The sequence below is a fragment of the Papaver somniferum genome, chromosome 11 (assembly GCF_003573695.1).
Source record: "Papaver somniferum cultivar HN1 chromosome 11, ASM357369v1, whole genome shotgun sequence".
Lineage (NCBI taxonomy): Eukaryota > Viridiplantae > Streptophyta > Magnoliopsida > Ranunculales > Papaveraceae > Papaver > Papaver somniferum.
Genome location: NC_039368.1, coordinates 125,277,203 through 125,300,332, shown reverse-complemented (window position 1 = coordinate 125,300,332; position 23,130 = coordinate 125,277,203). Strand labels below are relative to the sequence as shown.

General features: G+C 34.6%; 2 long non-coding RNA genes across 11 annotated transcripts; both read left to right on the top strand.

Moving 5' to 3' along the window:
* The first annotated feature begins 7,061 nt into the window (after positions 1–7,061).
* On the top strand, positions 7,062–15,557 carry LOC113323511. 7 transcript variants are annotated; one of them, XR_003347667.1, is made up of 18 exons: positions 7,062–7,307; positions 7,773–7,957; positions 8,278–8,415; positions 10,502–10,678; positions 11,087–11,373; positions 11,495–11,581; positions 11,728–11,843; positions 11,941–12,030; positions 12,235–12,288; positions 12,402–12,473; positions 12,706–12,981; positions 13,103–13,192; positions 13,308–13,391; positions 14,430–14,508; positions 14,597–14,756; positions 14,943–15,084; positions 15,177–15,248; positions 15,418–15,557. It is a non-coding gene; the product is annotated as an uncharacterized LOC113323511 (long non-coding RNA). The 7 variants fall into 7 exon arrangements; XR_003347668.1 differs by having other exon boundaries at positions 7,773–7,961; XR_003347666.1 differs by having other exon boundaries at positions 7,773–7,983; positions 14,597–14,682.
* A 557-nt stretch (positions 15,558–16,114) lies between these two features.
* On the top strand, positions 16,115–21,041 carry LOC113323512. 4 transcript variants are annotated; one of them, XR_003347674.1, is made up of 7 exons: positions 16,115–16,467; positions 16,559–16,648; positions 16,734–16,797; positions 16,897–16,975; positions 17,716–19,765; positions 19,865–19,967; positions 20,398–21,041. It is a non-coding gene; the product is annotated as an uncharacterized LOC113323512 (long non-coding RNA). The 4 variants fall into 4 exon arrangements; XR_003347675.1 differs by having other exon boundaries at positions 16,115–16,648; positions 17,716–18,045; positions 18,493–19,765; XR_003347673.1 differs by lacking the exon at positions 16,559–16,648.
* Positions 21,042–23,130: the final 2,089 nt, after the last annotated feature.

Here is a 23,130-nt window from a genome sequence, read left to right as displayed (position 1 = left end):
TTGAACTGAAACATATAAACAGTTACTTTTCTACTGAAATGGACTCTTTTCTGCTTCCGAATTGGTATGGATCACTGGATAACAATATCTAGTGAAGTGTCTAGAATTTTCCTTTGAAGGTATGTATAAATAAAACTTCCATCGGATATTTCACAATACTAAAGATATTATTTGAAATCAAACATTTAAACAGTTACTTTTCTACTGAAAGGGAGTCTTTTCTGCTTCCGAATTGGTATGGACCACTGGATAATGATATCTAGAGAAGTGTCTAGCATTTTCCTTTGAAGGTACGTATAAATACAATTTGCGTCAGATATTTCAGAATATTAAAGACATTATTTGAACTTAAACGTATAAACATTTTCTTTTCTACTGAAAGGGACTCTTTTCTGCTTCCGAATTGGTATGGATCACTGGATAACAGTATCTAGTGAAGTGTCTAGAATTTTCCTTTGAAGGTACGTATAAATACAATTTCCGTCAGATATTTCACAATATTAAAGACATTATTTGAACGGAAACATATAAACAGTTACTTTTCTACTGAAATGGACTCTTTTCTGCTTCCGAATTGGTATGGATCACTGGATAACAATATCTAGTGAAGTGTCTAGAATTTTCCTTTGAAGGTATGTATAAATAAAACTTCCATCGGATATTTCACAATAATAAAGATATTATTTGAAATCAAACATTTAAACAGTTACTTTTCTACTGAAAGGGAGTCTTTTCTGCTTCCGAATTGGTATGGATCACTGGATAACAATATCTAGTGAAGTGTCTAGGATTTTCCTTTGAAGGTACGTATAAATACAATTTGCGTCAGATATTTCAGAATATTAAAGACATTATTTGAACTTAAACGTATAAACAGTTTCTTTTCTACTGAAAGGGACTCTTTTCTGCTTCCGAATTGGTATGGATCACTGGATAACAGTATCTAGTGAAGTGTCTAGAATTTTCCTTTGAAGGTACGTATAAATACAATTTCCGTCAGATATTTCACAATATTAAAGACATTATTTGAACTGAAACATATAAACAGTTACTTTTCTACTGAAATGGACTCTTTTCTGCTTCCGAATTGGTATGGATCACTGGATAACAATATCTAGTGAAGTGTCTAGAATTTTCCTTTGAAGGTATGTATAAATAAAACTTCCATCGGATATTTCACAATACTAAAGATATTATTTGAAATCAAACATTTAAACAGTTACTTTTCTACTGAAGGGAGTCTTTTCTGCTTCCGAATTGGTATGGACCACTGGATAATGATATCTAGGGAAGTGTCTAGTATTTTGATCATAACTACTTCATTTGAACTCCGAATGACCTCATTCTTTTTCCTTTGGTTTCCTACTCTAATTCTTAACCAAATAGAAGGCAGAATTTAGAGATTTAATTATTTTTCACTTGGATTTTGATTCATTTATCTATTACTAGATCAATCATTTTTCGATTCTAGCACTTCTTTAGATTATTCAACCTAACCAACACAAATAAAAGAAAACAAGACTAGTACAACACTGAAGCATACTGAATTGACACTAAAGCTCTATAAGTCATGCACTTATAAATTTTGTAAATTTATTAGGATTATTTGCACACAAACATTTAATCAGTTACTTTTTTTTTACTAAAGAGGAGTCTTTCTTGCTTCTGAATTGGTATGGATCACCGAATAACGATATCTAGTGAAGTGTCTAGAATTTTCCTTTGAAGGTACGTATAAATACAACTTCCGTCGGATATTTCACCATATTAAAGATATTATTTGCACTTAAACATATAAACATTTATTTTTCTACTGAAAAGGACTCTTTTCTGCTTCTGAATTGGTATGGATGACTGGATAACGATATCTAGTAAAGTGTCTACAATTTTACTTATAAGGTACGTAAAAATACAATTTGCGTCAGATATTTCAGAATATTACAGACATTATTTGAACTTAGACGTATAAACAGTTACTTTTCTACTGAAAGGGACTCTTTTCTGCTTCCGAATTGGTATGGATCACTGGATAAAACAATATCTAGTGAAGTGTCTAGAATTTTCCTTTGAAGGTACGTATAAATACAATTTCCGTCAGATATTTCACAATATTAAAGACATTATTTGAACTGAAACATATAAACAGTTACTTTTCTACTGAAATGGACTCTTTTCTGATTAAAGATATTATTTGATATCAAACATTTAAACAGTTACTTTTCTACGGAACGGGAGTCTTTTCTGCTTCCGAATTGGTATGGACCACTGGATAATGATATCTAGAGAAGTGTCTAGTATTTTGATCATAACTACTTCATTTGAACTCCGAATGACCTCATTCTTTTTTCTTTGGTTTCCTACTCTGATTCTTAACCAAATAGAAGGCATAATTTAGAGATTTAATTATTTTTCACTTGGATTTTGATTCATTTATCTTTTACTAGATCAATCATTTTTCGATTCTAGCACTTCTTTAGATTATTCAACCTAACCAACACAAATAAAAGAAAACAAGACTAGTACAACACTGAAGCATACTGAATTGACACTAAAGCTCTATAAGTCATGCACTTATAAATTTTGTAAATTTATTAGGATTATTTGCACACAAACATTTAATCAGTTACTTTTTTTTTACTAAAGAGGAGTCTTTCTTGCTTCTGAATTGGTATGGATCACCGAATAACGATATCTAGTGAAGTGTCTAGAATTTTCCTTTGAAGGTACGTATAAATACAACTTCCGTCGGATATTTCACCATATTAAAGATATTATTTGCACTTAAACATATAAACATTTACTTTTCTACTGAAAAGGACTCTTTTCTGCTTATGAATTGGTATGGATGACTGGATAACGATATCTAGTGAAGTGTCTAGAATTTTACTTATAAGGTACTTATAAATACAATTTGCGTCAGATATTTCAGAATATTAAAGACATTATTTGAACTTAAACGTATAAACAGTTACTCTTCTACTGAAAGGGACTCTTTTCTGCTTCCGAATTGGTATGGATCACTGGATAACAATATCTAGTGAAGTGTCTAGCATTTTTCTTTGAAGGTACGTATAAATACAATTTGCGTCAGATATTTCAGAATATTAAAGACATTATTTGAACTTAAACGTATAAACAGTTTCTTTTCTACTGAAAGGGACTCTTTTCTGATTAAGAATTGGTATGGATCACTGGATAACAGTATCTAGTGAAGTGTCTAGAATTTTCCTTTGAAGGTAAGTATAAATACAATTTCCGGCAGATATTTCACAATATTAAAGACATTATTTGAACTGAAACATATAAACAGTTACTTTTCTACTGAAATGGACTCTTTTCTGCTTCCGAATTGGTATGGATCACTGGATAACAATATCTAGTGAAGTGTCTAGAATTTTCCTTTGAAGGTATGTATAAATAAAACTTCCATCGGATATTTCACAATACTAAAGATATTATTTGAAATCAAACATTTAAACAGTTACTTTTCTACTGAAAGGAAGTCTTTTCTGCTTCCGAATTGGTATGGACCACTGGATAATGATATCTAGAGAAGTGTCTAGAATTTTCCTTTGAAGGTACGTATAAATACAATTTGCGTCAGATATTTCAGAATATTAAAGACATTATTTGAACTTAAACGTATAAACAGTTTCTTTTCTACTGAAAGGGACTCTTTTCTGCTTCCGAATTGGTATGGATCACTGGATAACAGTATCTAGTGAAGTGTCTAGAATTTTCCTTTTAAGGTACGTATAAATACAATTTCCGTCAGATATTTCACAATATTAAAGACATTATTTGAACTGAAACATATAAACAGTTACTTTTCTACTGAAATGGACTCTTTTCTGCTTCCGAATTGGTATGGATCACTGGATAACAATATCTAGTGAAGTGTCTAGAATTTTCCTTTGAAGGTATGTATAAATAAAACTTGCCTCGGATATTTCATAATACTAAAGATATTATTTGAAATCAAACATTTAAACAGTTACTTTTCTACTGAAAGGGAGTCTTTTCTGCTTCCGAATTGGTATGGACCACTGGATAATGATATCTAGAGAAGTGTCTAGTATTTTGATCATAACTACTTCATTTGAACTCCGAATGACCTCATTCTTTTTCTTTTGGTTTCCTACTCTAATTCTTAACCAAATAAAATGCGTAATTTAGAGATTTAATTATTTTTCACTTGGATTTTGATTCATTTATCTATTACTAGATCAATCATTTTTCGATTCTAGCACTTCTTTAGATTATTCAACCTAACCAACACAAATAAAAGAAAACAAGACTAGTGCAACACTGAAGCACTCTATAAGTCATGCACTTATAAATTTTGTAAATTTATTAGGATTATTTGCACACAAAGATTTAATCAGTTACTTTTTTTACTAAAGAGGAGTCTTTCTTGCTTCTGAATTGGTATGGATCACCGAATAACGATATCTAGTGAAGTGTCTAGAATTTTCCTTTGAAGGTACGTATAAATACAACTTCCGTCGGATATTTCACCATATTAAAGATATTATTTGCACTTAAACATATAAACATTTACTTTTCTACTAAAAAGGACTCTTTTCTGCTTCTGAATTGGTATGGATGACTCGATAACGATATCTAGTGAAGTGTCTAGAATTTTCCTTATAAGGTACGTATAAATACAACTTCCGTCAGATATTTCACAATATTAAAGACATTATTTGAACTGAAACATATAAACAGTTACTTTTCTACTGAAATGGACTCTTTTCTGCTTCCGAATTGGTATGGAATACTGGACAACAGTATCTAGTGAAGTGTCTAGCATTTTCCTTTGAAGGTACGTATAAATACAATTTGCGTCAGATATTTCAGAATATTAAAGACATTATTTGAACTTAAACGTATAAATAGTTACTTTTCTGCTGAAAGGGACTCTTTTCTGCTTCCGAATTGGTATGGATCACTGGATAACAGTATCTAGTGAAGTGTCTAGAATTTTCCTTTGAAGGTACGTATAAATACAATTTCCGTCAGATATTTCACAATATTAAAGACATTATTTGAACTGAAACATATAAACAGTTACTTTTCTACTGAAATGGAGTCTTTTCTGCTTTTGAATTGGTATGGATGACTGGATAACGATATCTAGTGAAGTGTCTAGAATTTTCCTTATAAGGTACGTATAAATACAACTTCCGTCAGATATTTCACAATATTAAAGACATTATTTGCACTTAAACATATAAAGATTTACTTTTCTACTGAAAAGGAGTCTTTTTTGCTTCTGAATTGGTCTGGATGTCTGGATAACGATATCTAGTGAAGTGTCTAGAATTTTCCTTATAAGGTACGTATAAATACAACTTCCGTCAGATATTTCACAATATTAAAGACATTATTTGAACTGAAACATATAAACAGTTACTTTTCTACTGAAAGGGACTCTTTTCTGCTTCCGAATTGGTATGGATCACTGGATAACAATATCTAGTGAAGTGTCTAGCATTTTCCTTTAAAGGTACGTATAAATACAATTTGCGTCAGATATTTCAGAAAATTAATGACATTATTTGAACTTAAACGTATAAACAGTTACTTTTCTACTGAAAGGGACTCTTTTCTGCTTCCGAATTGGTATGGATCACTGGATAACAGTATCTAGTGAAGTGTCTAGAATTTTCCTTTGAAGGTACGTATAAATACAATTTCCGTCAGATATTTCACAATATTAAAGACATTATTTGAACTGAAACATATAAACAATTACTTTTCTACTGAAATGGACTCTTTTCTGCTTCCGAATTGGTATGGATCACTGGATAACAATATCTAGTGAAGTGTCTAGAATTTTCCTTTGAAGGTATGTATAAATAAAACTTCCATCGGATATTTCACAATACTAAAGATATTATTTGAAATCAAACATTTAAACAGTTACATTTCTACTGAAAGGGAGTCTTTTCTGCTTCCGAATTGGTATGGACCACTGGATAATGATATCTAGAGAACTGTCTAGTATTTTGATCATAACTACTTCATTTGAACTCCGAATGACCACTTTCTTTTTCCTTTGGTTTCCTACTCTAATTCTTAACTAAATAGAAGGCAGAATTTACAGATTTAATTATTTTTCACTTGGATTTTGATTCACTTATCTATTACTAGATCAATCATTTTTCGATTATAGCACTTCTTTAGATTATTCAACCTAACCAACACAAATAAAAGAAAACAAGACTAGTGCAACACTGAAGCATACTGAATTGAAACTAAAGCTCTATAAGTCATGCACTTATCAATTTTGTTAATTTATTAGGATTATTTGCACACAAACATTTTTTTACTAAAGAGGAGTCTTTATTGCTTCTGAATTGGTATGGATCACCGAATAACGATATCTAGTGAAGTGTCTAGAATTTTCCTTTGAAGGTACGTATAAATACAACTTCCGTCGGATATTTCACCATATTAAATATATTATTTGCACTTAAACATATAAACATTTACTTTTCTACTGAAAAGGAGTCTTTTCTGCTTCTGAATTGGTATGGATGACTGGATAACGATATCTAGTGAAGTGTCTAGAATTTTCCTTATAAGGTACGTATAAATACAACTTCTGTCAGATATTTCACAATATTAAAGACATTATTTGAACTTAAACATATAAACAGTTACTTTTCTACTGAAAAGGACTCTTTTCTGCTTCCGAATTGGTATGGATCACTGGATAACAGTATCTAGTGAAGTGTCTAGCATTTTCCTTTGAAGGTACGTATAAATACAATTTGCGTCAGATATTTCAGAATATTAAAGACATTATTTGAACTTAAACGTATAAACAGTTATTTTTCTACTGAAAGGGACTCTTTTCTGCTTCCGAATTGGTATGGATCACTGGATAACAGTATCTAGTGAAGTGTCTAGAATTTTCCTTGGAAGGTACGTATAAATACAATTTGCGTCAGATATTTCAGAATATTAAATGTTAAAGAAAAAATGAGAACAACTTTGAAGGTTTGAATTTCCAAATCCGCAACTTTGACGATTTGGTTGCGGGTCACCCTACTCAAAACCTTACTACCCAAATGAAAAAACCCCTTTCTGAACCTAAATCTCAGTCTTCAATCTCCGCAACTCCATCTCCACCGTCTTCCGCTAATCAGCACCACCACCTATCTCTGCAAATCCATCTTCACTGTCTAACTCTGAACTCAAAAGTCAAAATTCTTCTGATGAAATTGTGCCCTAAATTGAAGAAATCGTCGCCACCGATTGAAGAAACGATCTGATTTCTGAAGCAAAGAAAATCCAAGGTTTATTTCTTTCTCGTGATTTATTTGTGATTTTCATCATTATTTTGCTATTCTTCTAAGATTTTAGCAGATTTTGTCTTCTTATTCTAGGGTTTTCATAGTATAACAAAACCTCCATCCTACGTTTTCTGCCTAATTTTTCTTCGATCAGGTGGTAGATTACTAGTCGCCCGTGTCATTTTTCCTATAGAACTTCTTAAAAACCAAATGATTTTGAATTCTGCGATAAAAATCTTAGCCCACAAAACCATTTCTTATTCCGCTTCTTATAATCCAGTTTGTACTTATAGCTGATGTTAGGGTGATGCTTAGTGAATTGCATTGTCGATTTTGGTTTGAATTTTATATTTTCTGGGGGAATTAGGGTTTGATGGTTGTTAGACAATTTCTTACTACTCGTGTTTGATCTTTAGGTGGTTAGTTGTGATACATTTTTTCATTTTGTTAATGATATGGTTTGGACAGGATAAATGGAGGAGTATGATGTAGCTGCAACTGGTGAGGGTTTTAGGCCGGAAATTAAGGCACCAGCAGCAACCATAGAATCCATCTTTCAATCTCCTTCATCCCCTAAAACTGCTGAGGAGGCAAAAAATACAGTAAAGCTTAGGATCTTACAGTAAACACGCCAGATGGGAAGCCTCCACTTAGTAGGTGTTAACTATTTCACAGAGAAGTAAGAAGATTATGAATGTGTTTTTGTTCACTTCTCTGCTGTTTTGGTGAATTGTAGTTCTAAGCATGTAGTTATCCTTACTTCTTTAAACTTGGTATGGACCTAGCTGATACTTTTTACTTAAGTAGTGGGTTGGGTACACACATGTACTCAGATGCCCTTTGTAAACTTCCTTAAATGAGGCATATGTTGTTTTATCGTTTAGCCCTAACTAATTTCCTCATTTCCCTATCAATTCTTCCTCCTCTTTCTTCATTTTCATCTGATTTCTACAATTTCTCATTTTCATTTTAGATCCATGGGAGCATGTACTGGGAGTGGGACTTGGAGCTGTATTCGTAAATCAGTTGGTCAAATGGGATGCTCAGCTTCAAGTTGATCTTCACAAGATGCTCGACGAAGCTAAGTTTGCAAATGAACGTCGCTACTTTGGTATTGTTCTCTTTTTCATTTTATTTTAGTCTCCAATCAATTTTGCACTCTTAATCTGTTTATGTCTTTTCTCTAGTTAGCTATTTTCCTGAATGATAGATCAGTTGTGTCATGAAACAAAATGCCCTCAATAACTGCAGTTTTGCACTTGAAATACTTCAAATCTGTGTTAGCCTTCTTTTTAGATGTCTTTCAAGATTATCCCGCCTTGGTAGGCGCTGCTTCTTTTGTCCAAAGGAAGATTCTGAAAGTATTAGCAATTTGCATATGTACAGAATAGAGTTACCATTCAAGTCACTGGCTTTATCAACACTGAATGTTTTTGAGTTCGAATGAATATAAACTATAAAATAAGGTCCTTAGAAACACTCGAATGAATAATACAATAAAAAAACAAATAATTGCTTTTAAAATAGTGAAGAGATGTTGATTATCTGTGTTATTTAATTAATGAGAGAGTGCTCTCGTTTTAGGTAGACCTGGAACAGTTAACAGTGTAACTCTTAAAGCCATGGCCACATTGAAAGTCATGGAACTCAGACCTATGGAATTGGAGGAGGAGCTTGATGCACAAACCATACCTGAAATTCAGTGTAAATTTTTTGATAGACAAATAATGATTCTCTTGCAAACAAGAAATGCAACGTACCTGAAGTTCAGTGTAAAAAATTAAGATAGAACAACGTTTTAGAAGAAGTTAGGTTGCTACATACCTTGGTTCATGCCAATTTTATAATAAGCATATAAGGGTCAAAAGAGCAGAGAATGCTTGGTTTCACTACGAAGGTTTCATAGATGTTGATAAGAAATGAAGTTGATACACTAACTCTAGTCCCCATTTTCCGGTTAAAAACTCATGAAACAGCAATAATTTAAAACTTAAAGATGTATATGGTGGATTAGAAGACGCATCAAATGTAAGTGTAATTATTTGGTTGAGTATGTGTGAAATAAAATGTAGCTGAACTTTCATATGTAAATCCAATATTATATTCATGTTCTTGACTCCCTTCAAAAGACCCCTCAAATCTTGTCTATGTGTAATCTTTTCACGAGGAATGTTTCCAAATTTAAGCAACCCACCAAAGGGATGGCATATCAAGATGTTGCTTATTTGTGAATTCCAGAACTAACTCTGTTCACATACTTACGCCTATATCACTCCTTTTTGGAGGCAAATGTTTCAATTCTGTGAAATTGACGGTTCACATAGTTTAGCCAGTAGAACGAATAAAGAGTTTGAGTCTGTTTCACATCAACTGTCCACATGTTTGTTGAAATTCTGATTAACTCACTCACTGTTTCAGAATTCTGATAAATTCTGAAATTAGTTTTAGTACTTAGTACTTGGACCTTGAAATTGAGCATTATGAGTTGAATTTTTTTTATATATGTTGTGAAAACAAGTTCCAGGAGGTTTTTGGAAACAAGTTTTATCATATCTATAAAAAACGCCACTTATAAGTGAAGCTTTTTTTTCACAATGGAACGATGTTTTCCCCTATGATTTATATTTATATAGTTTGATTTTTTCCTTTTGTTTTCTGTATAGTTGCAGAGTTTGTATGGAAAATCCTAACTCTTAAAACTATTTCCTGTTGAGGCATGAGGATGCCACAGTAAAACTTATTGATTTTGGTCTTTCTGGCTTTGTTAGACCTGATATTGCCTTTTATATTGTTGATTGTGTTGTTGCTATCATGTTATCTTTCTCCCTGGACCAACATAATTTTCAATGTGGGCTTGTTGTGTTCCTCAAACTTTAGTGATCTTCATCTTAGCACCGTAGTATATGTCTTAGGATTTTGGATTTTCAATGTGGTATTTACTGGTTATATTAAGAGTTTGCATTTGTTTAATTTACTTAAGCGATCTTATTGCAATTACTGCTTGAGAAGAGAACATTCTAAACTAGCTTCTAGTCAGAGAGCATGCCTTTTGACTCTGTCGACTGAGTAGATAGAGGCAATGATTGGAAAGCATGTTTGCATATCATGTGTTCACTGCAGAGTTAACACTCAATGATTCAATTATATTATAATCTAAGTAAACTCTTACTGTCTTTGTTGTGTGCTTTTCCCCTCAGAGATGCTGATATTACAGTGGGAGAAGTTATCAGTGGGAGAAGATAAAGAGTTGATGAATATCATTCTTGCCTGTCATGGAGAAAATACAGGAGATGAAAGGGAACCTGGTACAAAATGTTGCTGTGTGGAAGACGTTGGATTTGTTAAATGACAATGCTTTTAGCCATTTAATGGAGGTCAGTTGTCTGTTTCTTTGAGTACAGAAACATTTGTATTTTTATGTACTTTACGATTCCAACCTCTCTATGGTTTGACGTGTCGGATAGTTGAAAATTTCTGCTGTAAAAGAGGTGATCACATTGTCAACTGCTAAAAATTGTAAACTATCATAACAGATTGCCAAAAGAGTAAAACCATGGTCTCTCGATGCCCTACTATGTTTAATTTTACAGTTCTACAGTCTCACTTTCAGTTATCTTGATTCATTGTGCTAGATTCTTTTTTATTTAGGCGAGAATTATAAATATCATGATTACAGAAGGATCGCACTTGACTTTCGGTAGTAGTTAGGTTAAATATCATATATGTCTTCCAGTGAACAATTGGAGCTTGTAATCTTAACATTGGGTTTAATAATGATGCAGACAAGGAGGCGAGTCTTGATTAAGCTTTTAATTGAATCTCCTGGTCCAAGGTCTCCCGGCACAAAAGTTTCCAGGTACAAAGGTCTCCAGAACAGAGGTCTCCAGGACAGAGGCTTCGGTCTCTGTGCCTGGTTGGCCGCTGCGCCCTGTCAGGCCGATTTGCCTGGTTGGCCGCTGCGTCCTGGCGGGCCGATGTGCCTGGTGTGCCGTTGGCCGGGTTGGCCAATGCGTCAGGTGGTTAGCTGGGAAATAGAGCTGCAATATGTGAGCAGTTTTGTCCAGGACAGGTATTGACATGCAACTGGTTTAACCGATTAAGGTCGTAAAGTGTGTATGAATATGTAATTTCAAAACCATACAGACCAACTTTGTCCTTGGCATAATTCGTCATTTTTATTTTCCCCGCAGTGGACCTACTCGTGTGAGTTAAACAAGCATCAGAGTGCAATTTTGTACTTGGCTTCATGGTTGTCTCCTGAAGATTTCACTGCGAAGGTCATTTTTTTTTCCAACTACCCTCGTATCCTATGATTCTTTGTTAGCAAAGATCACCTCTCTTTTTACCTGTCTCTGTTTTTGTCCTGTGTTTATCTATTTTAATATACTGTTGATGGTTCTGAGGCTTCCTTCTTTTTTCACAGATATTGCCAACTTTAGTGAAACTATCTGCCTCGAATGACCGACTATTAGAGTTGGCCTTCTGCAACATATCGATCAGTATGGAGAGTCATTATCTTCTCAAGTTGTAGATGAACAAGTGCGTGGTTAATTTTAACTTTATTAGCAAAAGGGAAACTCTTCATCTGGAGCGGGAATTAATTTGATAGTTACATGTTAATGTTGCTTTCCATTAGGTTTATTCTCACGTTGCCACTGGGTTTTCTGATACACCTGTTATTCTTCGGGAACTGGCACTAAAGTCAATTCTCAGCTTGGCACCCTAGGTATGGACAATCTACTTTTTTTTTGTTGGCATGAGGTAGCGCAATACTAGTCTTATATTTGATGGTATGGTTGAACTATAGAGGTGCTGCCTAGGTTTAAGGGTTATTAACTGAAATCTGCTAAACCTTTCACCGAGTTTAGTACACTTAACAATTTCTTATAGTCCTACTTATAGTCGAGTGCAAATTTGATACTTTATGCAGCTGTCTCTGCGAACTATTGCGGGATCTTTGCTGAAGTATCTTTTGAAGTTTCAAGTAAACTACTAACTCATTAATCTTATAGATGTGATATGATAAGCTAAGTTTGCTTCCTCTTGGTATATCTTAGGTTTGTCTTTGTTGTAGCTTACATTTTGTTAGTCGTACAGGTGGATGAAGAAGCGGCTGTTAGGACAAACACAATTCTGTTTGGGAACATTGCCAGCTATCTTAATGATGGGGTCAGTTTCTCGATGCCCAAATTTTTTTTATTTTCGCAATTCTACAGTATCACTTTCACGTATCTTGATTCATTGTGCTAGTTTCTTTTTTTATTTAGGCGAGAATTATAAATATCATCGTCATGGGAGTATCACAATAGACTTCCAGTAGTTGTTAGGTTGAATGTCATATATGTCTTCCAGTGAACATTTGGAGCTTGTAATCTTAACAATGGGTTTAATAATGATGCAGATAAGGAGGTGGGTCTTGATTAAGCTTTGATTGAATCTCCTGGTCGAAGGTCTCTCGGCACAAAGGCCTCCAGGTACATAGGTCTCCAGAACAGAGGTCTCCAGGTACAAAGTTCTCCAGAACAGTGGTCTCCAGGACAGAGGCTTCAGTCTCTGTGCCCTGGCGGGCCGCTGCTCCCTGGCGGGCCGACGTGCCTGTTGGGCCGGGTTGGCCGATGCATCAGGTGGTTAGCTGCGAAATAGAGCTGCAATATGTGAGCAATTTTGTCCAGGACAGGTATTGACATGCAACTGGTTTAACCGGTTAAGCTCTTAAAGTGTGTATGAATATGTAATTTCAAAACTGTACATACCAACTTTGTCCTTGGCATAATTCGTCATTTTTATTTCCTCCGCAGTGGACCTACTCGTGCGAGTTAAACAAGCACCAGAGTTCAAGGATAATGAAGGGCAAGTGCTAGTAGCCAGCCGGGGTATTTCATCCCCTGGTAAGTTCCTTTTTCCTTTTTTTTTTTTCCTATATTCTGTCTTTACAGTTTAATTTGGAAATTTGTGGAAAACAAAAAGTAACCTCTATTTTACTTTGTGCGAGGGCAACAAAAGCAACAATGATCAATTTCAATTAAGGGCAATCAAAACAAATCAAGTATAGAACCGCCAGTGATGGAAGAAATTCCTCAAATGCGGGTATGGTATAGCTTGATGAGCTGTTTGTATGAGAGTTCTTTATTTTTACATGTTGGGATTTAAAGTTCATATTAAGGCTAGGTGCTGTCAAGTTTAATATGTACAACTATTTTTTAGGTGCTATAATACGCTTAGGTATAACTTACGTCAACGATTAGGTGACTGTATATCTTTAGAAACTCGAAATTGACATGGAAGTAAATGAAGACCCTCATATGTGATATAATAAGAAATGATTGCAATTCTATATTATGACTAGAAAGTAGCAAATCAAAATCAAAATCTAGTCCATATGCGGAAGAGAGGGATAATTCACACGGAACATGATCCCTTGATTGATAGACTCGAACAAGGAACCACTTGAGCTGCTGCTGGTTCGTGATGATTTTTATTAGTAAAAAGTAAAAGTAAATACAAAAAAACAGTGAAGGATTTGAGATGCGAGGTAAAAACCTTGAGAGGGAGAATATGAACCACACAATTCACAGTAACAGATAAAAGGAAAAAGAAATGGCGCGGTTTTGCCTTTTATGGCTAAAACCCCAATTCGATCTCAGAATTTGATCATACCAAAAAAGGATAATTTTTTTTTTGGCCTCTGGTTATTAGAAATTAGAATTTAATGGAAATTATGATCCATAGAGAGTTAGACAAGGAAGAGAAAAGAGGAGGAGAGGAAGCTCAGCTTAGATTTCAGATTCACACTCTACTTCTTCATTATTCTCTGTATGTATCTCATTTCCCCCCAATTGTATAATTAAGCTTCCATTATTAGTATAAAAGATGGAAATTCATTATGTTGTTTTGTTATTTGATCCGTTTTCCTAATATGGGTTTGGATTAGATTCATCAATTAGGTTCTGCTTCAATAAAAAATCAATTAGGTTCTTGTTGGGGATTTTTTTTTTGTGAAACCCTAGCTGCAATTTTAGATCTTTGTAGTATAAAACACTACTTGTTGTTTGTAATATTTCTCTTTGTTTCATGATTCTTGTAGTTGTTTGTGATTAAAAGTAAGTAATTTTCTGTTTCCTGTAGAGATAGACATGACAAACAAGGGGAATTATAAGAGAAACAAGAAGAAGAGGGCAAAATTAATGAAAGATAAGGCAAGGGGGTATGTATAAATCTCTCTTCATACTATTATTTGACCTCAATTTCGTCACCGTAATATTTATTTGGACATCAGTTACTTGTTGTTGCAGACATACATGACCAGCAGCCTAAGTTCTGTATTGTATGATTGTATCGTTTGATTGTATTACACGAGGTGTCTGTGCTTTTCAATGTGGTGAGCCAACAATTCGAAGCCAAATGTTTGATTGGTTGTTGGTCACATCTCTAGTCTCATATTTAGTAGTTGTGGTATGTTCTGCTCCCATTCAAAATTAATGATGATACAATCTTAGATTTCATCCGACCTTCTAGAACATGAGCTAGTAGGTAAAACTGACATGAATTTGCGCTGAACAGAATAAAAAAAACTAATTCATTTTGCCAATATGAAATTACGCAAAGATAGACTAAAGTTTTCTGAATTACTTGTGTCAGTCTGTTAGCAAAACTTTTCTTCGGTTTTGCTTTTCGAGATTAAAGTTTGCATACACTTAGGAGGTGTGAAAGTTCTCATTCTTCTGCACATGATAACCGTCGCCAGAGATCAAGGTCTCCTCGAGCTTGCAGTGGTCTTGTGGTATGACATACATCGTTATTACTTTTGTAAAACTTTTGTTATTTACACTGAAATGCATATCAATTGGATTTCCGTTTTTTCACTTGTTGTAGACTCCAACTTCTACCATTGTGGTGAAGGGCTTGCCAAAAGAGGCAACAGAGGAAATGATTCATCGGATCCTAGTAACATCTATAAACTTCCAACTCTGAGTTTTCTTCTCTTATTTTTGACTTGACTCGTTTGAATTTGGTATTCTGCTTTTTACCTATGCTTATAGGAATCTGTCTGTGTTTATTCTCTAAAAGTACATGTTTTTGTTTTGATTTTTAATTGGCTTTTAATTTTAGGCAGAGTGGAGGCCCCTTCCCAATATCCGAGTGATGCCGAAAAAGAATACTACTTTCTGCCGTGGAATCGCATTCGTTGATTTTCCGTCTGTGGTAGCGGCTCGGAAATTGATGGATGAAATTGGAGACCGCGGCCTCGATGTCAATGGGCGTAAGCTGTCTTTTGATTACAGGTACATGTTCAAAGTAATAAAGAATATGTGGTCTGCCTGGAACTTGATCTCTCTCCCTATGTTCATTTGCACTGTCAATTTCTCGAATGACCTAAGAATGTGTTATATACACTGTCCGCAGACTAGGTAAATCAAAATTGGCTAACGAAGTTCCGATTGTAAATGCTGGAATCGATAAATCAGAAGTGGCCGGAGAACACGAAGATGAAAATGATAGTGAAGATGATGAAGAAGATTGTGATTATGTAGATGAAGTGGCCTCGAAAAGGCTACCAGATTCTTGGGACCCTGAAGAAATACATATGCTAAGGGTCAGTTTGAGTTTCTTATACTTGTTTCTGGCGGGATATGCTTATAACAAAACTCAAAAACTGTCCTAATTTCCCAATTGTGCAGGAAGCCTTTCATTATCTTGTAAAAGATGATAAGAAGAAACCATGGAAGGAAATGTTGGAATATGGACATGATGTCTTCCATGCTGGTCGTACCAATGAGGATCTAAGGTCAAAGTGGAAGTATATGGTGAGTCACGGCCAATGGAAGGACGTTTTTTTGTTTTTTTCCTCATTTAAATGGAATCTAATCTAAACGACAGAATTGGCACAACAATCACCTTCTCAAAATCCATTGTCCTTGAAATCACATTGAGCATCAGCATCTAAAGGTTCATTCTTAGCTAGCTAATTGAGTTGAGGCAGCTGCTAAGAACTTCTTCGCGCAATAGCTGACTCCATTCGAAGTTGGGCTTCACATAATCTGCATCTGAAGGTATCTGGAAGTGTGGTGCTTAACAATCTTCAAATTCTGCAGTAGTACATCTGTAACATCTCACAGGCCAAAGACACATAGGTTTGGTGCGCCCAGTAAAAGACCCACCCAAGGTAATTGAAGCTGGAATTCAAATTCAAATTCAAATTTACTGTCTGTAATTTGTGACCAAGTGTTAATATTTAAAAATACAACAACAACTAGCACAATCCGCATGACCAAAAAGAAGCCAACAAAAGGAAGACACATGTCCAAATTTTTGAAATTCAAAAATTGGCGGGAAAATTCGTACAGGTAGTAACATTTGACTTTGACCATTCTTTTAATAATAATAACCTTACTTTACTCTTTTTCTTCTCTGGTTGTCTTTGTTTTGCAGGAGAGATAGATAGATAGATAGAATAGATGAAGCTCATGGAAACTCTGATTATTTTGAATCTTAGGTGATCTCATCTCATCCCTTCTTATCCTTATCTCTTATTCTCTTTATTCCCCCATCTTATTTCAGATATGGTTGTTTCTCTTTTGGTTTTATCTCACAGGGGTTGCTGCTGGAGAGGAAGGAACTTGGAAGCCATGATATAGCAAACCCCCCTTAGATCTAGCTACTTTCAGATTTTGGTGACTACTTTATCCTTTTGCCTCTTCTCCAAATGTTTGTTTTCTTTCTTGTTCACTAAATATGGAGTTTTTTAGGGTTTGGAGTATCAAGAATATGAATGCATGATGAAACAGTTCACTAAAATGTGTTTTGTAGAGTATTTCCTTACTTTTAGCTTGATTTGGACTGTTTTCTTAGATAACTTCACTTGTTAATTTAAGATGTGTGTTTTGTAATTTTTTGCTTGATTTTCATTGAATATTTGATTTTTTAGACGATTTAACATATTATTAGTTCCGAAGATTGTAAATCTGAACCCCCAAAGTAATCAATTGAATTTGTTTTAAATGCATCTTCACTTGTGATTTTCCCATGTTGTGAATTTGTTAATACTGTGGTGTTGTGTTTGTCATGGCTCTTTATTTTTCTTTCCTTGTTCAATTGTTCAGATGTCTTGAGTCTAATGGTTAAATTTACACCTATTATACATATACAATGCTATTTACTAGCTAGAACCACCATCTTTGATGCTGTAGTTGTGGTCATCTTTCTTTTTCGTGCAATAAACATTGATTAGAGTTTTTTCTTAGTCTTACAAAAAATGGTAGACTGTTTTGTTTCTATCTTTTCTATATTGAGTATAAGAAATAGGATTGCACGTTAAACCTGTTAATTAACATGTCTCTCGTACTAGTTTATCAACTGAACTTTAATGTCTGTCATCCTGTATGTATTGAACTCTGCTTATGTATCTTTACAGAAAAAAGGCACTTCACCTATCAAAAAAAAATGGCACTTAGTTCACAATTGGGTGCTGATGTTAACCATTAAGCACATGGTAGACCACCACTCAGTTTTATCGAATTAATAGGTGCACTGCTCAGTTTCGGAAACTGAACGGTGCAACGGCAGGCCACCATTTCGTTCCGTAGAATGAGTGTGCACTGCTCAGTCCCGGGTACTGAGCGGTGCAATGGCAGGTCACCGTCAGTTCCTAAAACTGAGAGGTGCAAAGCTATGTGTCTAATGGAGAACGTCACACTTAATGGAAGTGAGCAGCTTCCGGACAAATGAAACTATTGGAAAACAGGTAAATGAGCTTCTCTTTTCCTCCTTTTTTTTGTTTTTGTTTTTTTTATTTGTCGTTTTTCTTTCGTATTTTATTGAAATCACTGTTGGAAGTCTGGTACACAGCAAGGCAGTGATACTCCCCATGTAGTTCAGCTACAGCTGCTGAAACATAGCTAAGTCTGATTCTTGGGTAACGTTTCAACGTAAATAGCCATGTTTAGCTTTTGTTATATTGCTGACTTTGGTACTCTGCTAGTATATTTAGGTGCACATTCTTAACACTCTCAATGTATACTTAAATTGCCCTTATATTTGTAGAATCCCTGAGTTTCTTTTTTGCTTGGTACATGTCTATCATTTTTGTTCAAGGTTTCTGCCCCTTCTTCCGATGAGTGTCAGGTCGGTACATTTTTGCCTTAACAAAGATATTTGTTACTAACTTGTGTGTTGCTTTTGTTTTTTGCAGGTCTTGCCTTTGCATTCCTAACTCTAACTCTATGTTTATTAACACTTACAATCATGTTTATTATGTTTTGCATAAAATTGTTTCTAACTTGATCATTGGAGTATCTGTTTTTTTTTTTTGCAGGTCTCGCCTTTGTATTCCTAACTCTAACTCCATGTTTATTAACCCTAACTCTACTTTTATTATGTTTTGCATAAAATTGTTTCTACCTTGAGCGTTGGAGTATCTTTATAGATTTTTGCAGGTCTTGGCTTTGTACTCCTAACTCTTAACTCTACGTTTATTATGTTTTGCATAAAATTGTTTCTAACATGAGCCTTGGAGTATCTTTATTGTTTTTTGCAGGTCTTGGCTTTGTATTCCTAACTCTAACTCTATATTTATTATGTTTTGCATAAAATTGTTTCTAACTTTAGTGTTGGATTATCTTTATTGTTTTTTTTGCAGGTCTTGGCTTTGTATTCCTAACTCTAACTCTATATTTATTACGTTTTGCATAAAAATGTTTCTAACTTGAGTGTTAGAGTATCTTTATTGTTTAATGCAGGTCTTGGTTTTGTATTCCTAACTCTAACTCTAACTTTAATGCAGGTCTTGGTTTTGTTTCTAACTTGAGTGTTGGAGTATCTTTATTGTTTTTTGCAGGTCTTGGTTTTGTATTCCTAACTCTAACTCTACGTTTATTATGTTTTGCATAAAATTGTTTCTAACTTGAGTGTTGGAGTATCTTTGTTGTTTTTTGCAGGTCTTGGCTTTGTATTCCTAACTCTAACTCTACGTTTATTATGTTTTGCATGAAATTGTTTCTGACTTGAGCCTTGGAGTATCTTTGTTGTTTTTTGCAGGTCTTGGCTTTGTATTCCTAATTCTAACTCTATGTTAATTAACCCTTAACTCTATGTTTATTATGTTTATCTTTGTTGTTTTTTGCAGGTCTTGGCTTTGTATTCCTAATTCTAACTCTATGTTAATTAACCCTTAACTCTAGTTTATTATGTTTTGCATAAAATTGTTTCTAACTTGAGCGTCGGAGTATCTTCCTTGTTTTTTTGCAGGTCTTGCCTTTGTATTCTTATGGCCAATTCAATTAGTAGAGTTGTTGAAACGGAATGCTGGTGCCTCGCGGGGAACGTCATCTGTTTGGCCTTTGATCAGTTTGCCTCTAGGGCATGTATGACTTCAAAGGATTCAAATGAAGACAGATCAGTCCTGTGAATCATGTACTAATGAGATCCTCATCTTCCCTGAAGGAGGCTTCATTTTAACTCCAAAGGTACACTTCCAACTCTTATCTTCACTAAATTTCAAAACAAAAGTATGTGTAAATTTTTTCCTGAGAAGAGTTTCAGAGTATCTTTCTCTGTTTGTGCAGGTCTTGACTGCTTATTGGGTGGCCACTCGTCAGGGAGAACTTGTAATGTGGAATGCTGGTGCCTGGTAGAGATTGCCTGGCATTTGACCAGTCTGTTGTCAAGGTACGTTCAGACTTGTTTCTGGACTAGTCTATTGGTTTTATATTTAGTTGTATTGTTTCTTTAGTTTTCCCTTGTAAATAGGAATAGAAACAAGGTCACATCCAGTAGTGGGGAACTGATAAGTAAATTGCTATGGTAGGAGTGCACCAGTAGAGTTCTATGGTAAGCAGTGGCTTTTCCTGTATGTTTTTTCCTCAATGACCTTGGATTTGAGATGAAGATATGTTGGTTGGTGAAGGTGAAGATACTGTGATGATACAGTTTATGAGGACACTGTCCTCCTCTACCTGTCACAGATATGCTCACTATGCTATTTGTTTTTTAAGGAATGAACTTGTTGGCCAAAATTTATGGAGTACTTTGCTCTTGTTCGAGGCATTTTCAAATGTCTGCAATTCCTAATTATCTGATTCCATTGTTTTTGTATTAGGCTTTTTATGCAAAAGACGTGCCAGGAGATTTAGCAGGATGTGAAAAGTGCAATGATGCGGTGAGACTTGATAAGCCTGGTGGTCCATTGAGAGATGAAAATGAACAATTGGTGGTTCCAGAGGTTCTTTGCCTTGCGTAGTTTTTCCTGATGAAGCTCCGAGCAACATTGTGCAACAAGTCTGAAGGAAATGTCAAAGAGATGCAAACCTATTGGTAAAATTGAGGAGGATATATCCGCCACGAATTCTGTTGTGGTTCACTCGAAGCTTACATCATGCCTTTCTGCTGCAATCTCCTTGACTCCATCATCAATAGTGAATGAGAAAAAGATGGAATAGTGGTTGTAAATTCTGACTGAGGATGATGTTGTGTGGGGGACAATGGGTAGTGCCCGAAGATATGGTCCAAAAAATTGATGTTGAGGGGCTTCTCATGTGCAGGAGAAGGCAGGCTGGTTTTTAAGAATATGGACCGTTTTTGTAGAAGTTTTAGGATGTTTTTGAACAATGCTAAGTTTATTATTATGTAGTTATTGTCATTTTTTCTTTCTTGTAAAGATGTGATGTGATGCGAATATATGCAAGTTTTTTTTTTTAGCAGTAATGTTAAACATTTTGCTTGGAATTCAACACGGAGAATTGATCTAAAAAAGGGATTATCATTTTGCATTTTCTTTCTTATATCAGCGGATTGTGGTGCAAATTCTAGTTCATTTTGTTTCCTAACAATCCTAACCTAATCCCCTATTTTTGCAAGCTAAATGATTTATGCTGTGTGGTTTTTATAGCCTAAAATGGGGTTGAAAAGTTAAACATGTTTGGTGCAATATTGCATTGTTCAATAGTAGTTTTAGTGTGCCTGGATACGATGACGTGAAAGAGTGCAAACAATCACCTGAAGAAGACTAAGACTAACCAAAATGACAGAAATCATTCATAATTTCTGATGAAGATGAAGATCCCAATTAGAAACATATTTTCTAGAGGTTATCATCCTAATTCACCGTGATGAAAAACAAATTATCCCATGAGCTCAAAAGAACATTGTGATTTGGAAATGAACATAAATTAGCTTCATTTGCGAACAATTGCTTCAAGCCTGTTTGGCAGTTTGATCTTCCGCATCAGTGTTTGGTGCAGCATGTTCAACTGAATTTACGCTGTGCCCTCCTAAAACTCCAAAACCCATAGCTAGAACTTTTGCGTAATCTCTGAATCATTCAAGTACCTGAAAACATTTGAATTTTCAAGCTAAGTTAAAAAAGAAAATCAAATAGAACTGATGCATGAAAATGCTAAAGTTATCAAAAACACAAAAAGGTAGGTTAATACCTCATCAGTACAGTTGGACCACCAGTCTCAATATCTTCTAGAATAGTTTTCCCAAATATTGGTTTTTGCTTTTCAGACCTTAAATTCAGGTCAGATCTGGACGAATGATGGCTCATTAGAAAGCTTACAGATCATAGAACAATATCACATATAAAAATCCACAAAATATTTCGGTTCATATTAATGGGAACAAAGCTTACAGATCATTAGAAAGCTACCTACGCTTTTCGGCAAAAATTGGTTTTTGCTTTTCAGACCTTAAATTCAGGTCAGAACTTGACAAATGATGGCTCGTTAGAAAGCTTACAGATCATAGAAAAATATAACATATAAAAATCCACAAAATATCTCGGTTCATTTAACGGAAACAAAGCGTGAACCGCTACCTACGCTTTTCGGCAAAAATTGGTTTTTGCTTTTCAGACCTTAAATTCAGGTCACAACTGGACGAATGATGGCTCATTAGAAAGCTTAAAGATCATAGAACAATTTCACATTTAAAAATCCACAAAATATTTCGGTTCATTTTAACGGAAACAAAGCGTAAACCGCTACCTACGCTTTTCGGCAAAAATTGGTTTTTGCTTTTCAGACCTTAAATTCATGTCAGAACTGGACGAATGATGGCTCATTCGAAATCTTACAGATCATAGAAAAATATCACATATAAAAATCCACAAAAATTTTCGGTTCATTTTAACGGAAACAAAGCGTGAACCGCTACCTACGCTTTTCGACAAATATTGGTTTTTGCTTTTCAGACCTTAAATTCAGGTCAGAACTGGACGAATGATGGCTCATTAGAAAGCTTACAGATCATAGAACAATTTCACATTTAAAAATCCACAAAATATTTCGGTTCATTTTAACGGAAACAAAGCGTAAACCGCTACCTACGCTTTTCGGCAAAAATTGGTTTTTGCTTTTCAGACCTTAAATTCAGGTCAGAACTGGACGAATAATGGCTCATTCGAAAGCTTACAGATCATAGAACAATATCACAAATAAAAATCCACAAAAATTTTCGGTTCATTTTAAGGGAAACAAAGCGTGAACCGCTACCTACGCTTTTCAGCAAAAATTGGTTTTTGCTTTTCAGACCTTAAATTCAGGTTAGAACTGGACAAATGATGGCTCGTTAGAAATCTTACAGATCATAGCACAATATCACATATAAAAATCCACAAAATATTTTGGCTCATTTTAACGGAAACAAAGCGTGAATCGCTACCTACGCTTTTCGGCAAAAATTGGTTTTTGGTTTTTAGACCATAAATTCAGATCAGAACTGGACAAATGATGGCTCATTAGAAACCTTACAGATCTTAGAACAATATCACATATAAAAATCCACAAAATATTTCGGTTCATCGTGACGGAAACAAAGCGTGAACCGCTAC